This window comes from Trachypithecus francoisi, unplaced genomic scaffold, assembly GCF_009764315.1.
Source record: "Trachypithecus francoisi isolate TF-2019V2 unplaced genomic scaffold, Tfra_2.0 Lachesis_group19, whole genome shotgun sequence".
Classification (NCBI taxonomy): Eukaryota; Metazoa; Chordata; class Mammalia; order Primates; family Cercopithecidae; genus Trachypithecus; species Trachypithecus francoisi.
The window spans coordinates 28,438,771-28,442,533 of record NW_022681464.1 but is presented as its reverse complement, the minus strand read 5'-3'; the positions used below and the strand labels follow the sequence as shown (position 1 = coordinate 28,442,533).

Genomic DNA, 3,763 nt, shown 5'->3' with positions numbered 1-3,763 from the left:
TTCTCCTTCAATATTGTTTTGGCTATTCTGGGTCTTTTACTTCTTCACATAAAATTTATAATTAGTTTTTTGATAACCACAAAATAATTTGCTGAGATTTTGATTGGGATTACGTTAAATCTATAGACCAAGTTGGGAAAAATCATATTGAGTCTTTCTAGTAATAAACATGAAATATCCCTGCATTTAGTTCTTTAATTTCTTTCATCAGAGTTTTGTCATTTTCTTCATATAGATCTTGAACATATTTTGTTAGATTTATACTTAAGTGTTTCATAGTATTGTTGTTAATGTAGATGATATATTTTAATTTGAAATTCCACTTGTTCCTTGCTCATATATAGGAAAGTGATTGATGTTTGCGTATTTACCTGTATTCTGCAACCTTGCTATAATCACTTAATAGTTCCAAGAAGTCTTCCTGTTGTTCTAAGACATTTTTTTGTTGTTGAATCTGTGGAAGTTTCTTTCTTTCTTTTTTGGTTTTTGACTCCTGCTTTTATTATTCAATTTCTTTTTCTCATTTAAAGTAGTCTTTTGTGGTTGGAAAACCTCACATCCCAAAACCAGAGTCAGTTGGAGTTGGTTGTTGCTGGAAGGGGGTGGGTTGGGGAACTGGGATGGGGGCAAGGAGACCCCCGCTTTGTGGGTGGTCCCAGGTGGAGAAGAAGAACTGCACTTCACAGAGCCTGGGATATAGTGGGAAGGGGATGAGGCAGGAGCAGCAATCTGGGGAGAAGGCCCCACCCCAGTTGCCAGCTTCCTTTTCTTCTAATGTTTCCTCACTGGTGGCATTCTCTGCAGCCTTGGAGGCCTTCTTTTTTTCTTTTTCTGGGTTTTTCAGCTTGAAGAATTCTGTAGGAGGGTCTTTAGCACTGGATCCTGGACCTCTATCTCAGACTTGTAGAGGTCAGGCTCAAAGGGACCACTGCTCATCAGCATGGAGCCACTGGGCATGAGCAGAACTGCAAATTTAAACTGGTCAACAAATTCACCCTTTTTCTGATAGAGAACATTAAATGGTTGCAGCAGTCCATGCTTGGTATACTCCATCACGTCTATCCAAGCCTACTTCTCATCTTCAAATGCTCTTAAAGTAAGTGACACAGCATCAAAACACCTTTCCACTTCACTGAAGAAGGTGTGTGAAGTTTGCATTTGTAGTCTGTATTATTTACAAGTGGCTCCTCTGTAAATAGTAGCTCTGCATCCTTGACCTTGCCTTATCCTATGCTGATGAAAACATCAAATTCAGCTTTTTCATGGTCCTTCTTCTGCTGTTCTGCAGGGTTCTGGATAATGGTTTTCTCACCATCAGTGACATGCTGCTTCAATTGGTGTGACAGCATACCTTCTACTGGCATGCAGTTAAATGAATGAGCAACTTTGTTCCAGGCTTCTGTCACTTGTTTGTTATGGTTTCCAGGTTTGACCAGACATAGGGCAGCTTCAACACAAAGGTGAGCTGCCTTAATAACATCTGCTTTCTGCCCTGTTATTTGGATCCCCTGAGCTACATCCACCACAAAAGTATGAGCTACATTAGCGATGAAGGCATCCACATGGACACCAAGGTCAATTTTTACCAGGTCACCTTCTTTGAGAATACAGTCTTTGTCACTCCTCAAAGGAGAGAAGTGACACACACAGTTATTTACCAAAATGCTGGTGGGAAAAGCGATACCTTTCCTCATTTCCTTTTCTTTCTTGAAGATTTTCCCTGTTTCTGCCATAATCATGGCATCACCTTCCTCACACAGGCTCAGTAACCACACACCTGAGCTGGATGCTTCCACCAAGGACCAAAGTACCCAGTTGGCGATGTCACCCACCCATCTGATACTTGGTCATGACCAGGTCCTCAGCGATAGTTTGCTCCTGCTGCTTGTCCCTGCCCAACATCTTCCTACCACCAGCACCGCAGTCTCATTTTCCCTAAGCCACTTCCTCTGTCTCCCATCCCAGCTGCAGGCTGTGGTCAGAGCACCTTGGATCCTTGAGGAGGGGACAAGTGAAAGAGCAAGTAAGCAAGAGAGCACGCAGGCGAGAGCGAGATTTTGGGGGTTCCTATGTATGGGGATATATTTTAATGTCAATGTTTACTTTTTAGAGTCTGTTAGGAAATTTTTGTATTTGTTAAACCTAGTGTTCTCCCTATTATGCATAATGTATAATTGAATCAGTATTAGTAACTTGATTTTTTGTTGTTGTTGTTTTTGGGTACTTTGGGTTAAGGAGAAAGCAACAATTTGTTGAAAATATATCTTTAACACCTTTCTAATGATTGCTAGTACCCATTCTTAAAAACATGAAAGCCATTATTGACCACTGATCAGGAAATTGCATCTAAGTATGACTCAATGGTATTATTTGGTTTTCATTGTATTTATTTTTATGGTTACCATACATTACAGTATTAATTTCTTACTTATGGTACTGATTTAAACTTTATATTTTAAATAATTGTGTTGCAGGACTTTTCCTTACTTCAGCTAAAGATGAAATTCTTGTTTGGCCCATGGCCATGAAAATTTAGGTTCGCAGATGGTTTAAAGGGTGAGTAAAGCAGGGTTTTGTTGGGTGAAAAGGGGGAAAAAAACAAGGGAGAAACCCTCCGCTACAGTGCTTCCTGCCAGAGGGTTGCAATCCTAGGTTTCACACAGGAAGAGGAGGGGCCAAGCTCCACCCAACTGCAAAGGGCATGAACTTCCTGAGGCACCACCTCAGTGGGGAGGCTGATTGGAGTTTCTCCAGAGACTGCCTCCCACCTGGCTGTCTCAATTATTTTTAGGTATAAATAGCAAGTTGATACAAAGAAAAATATATAAAGTAAATCATCATAGAGATTATATGTGATTTGGCAAAGGTCATGAAGGATACTATCACTGAAACTAAACTTCGGAATAAATTAGTCTTATCAAATTACAAAGGAAAGATAATTTTTTCTTTCTTTTTTTTTTTTGAGACTGAGTCTCACTCTGTCGCCCAGGCTGGAGTGCAGTGGCGCGATCTCGGCTCACTGCAAACTCCACCTCCTGTGTTCACGCCATTCTCCTGCCTCAGCCTCCCGAGTAGCTGGGACTACAGGTGCCTGCCACCACACCTGGCTAATTATTTGTATTTCTTTTAGTAGAGACGGGGTTTCACTGTGTTGGCCAGGATGGTCTCGATCTCCTGACCTCATGATCCACCCTCCTCGACCTCCCAATGTGCTGGGATTACAGGTGTGAGCCACTGTGCCCGGCCTGGTAAGATAATTTTTAAAGGTGCTTAACAGTTTAACCATGATCTAGGCCAAATTTTTAAAGTGGGAATTGCTGGTCAGTAAGCGCTAATCACTTTAAGACTGAGGACTATATTATAATTGCATGTGCTGCAAACTTGTGGCTAGCGTAATGCCAGAATTCAGTAACTATTTGTGGAATAAATGAGCAGATGAACAGATTCTGCATTCCCATCTTCTTTCTGACATCAAGTCTCAGTTTCAAAAATTTCTTCTTTGTCTACCAAGTACCTGGATACCTGACTCTACCCCTTGGCTGTCACAATGTCTCTGAAAATCTCATCTGCACTCTGCAGTTCAAAATTGTATTTCCTCCTCTCATGGCCAAAGCTTCCTTTGTTTTGAGATTGATATTAAAATTATGAGATTGTAAAGTCATTCACATTGAGCTGCAGAACTGACATGTCTAATTGCCACAAAATGGATGTTATTTTAATTGATGTCTTTTTGAATCCAAAGTAATGCCTAATTGACAAAATG

General features: G+C 40.7%; 1 pseudogene; it reads right to left on the bottom strand.

Moving 5' to 3' along the window:
• Window positions 1-553: 553 nt before the first annotated feature.
• On the bottom strand, window positions 554-1,902 carry LOC117064244 (annotated as a pseudogene).
• Between the last annotated feature and the right edge of the window lie 1,861 nt (window positions 1,903-3,763).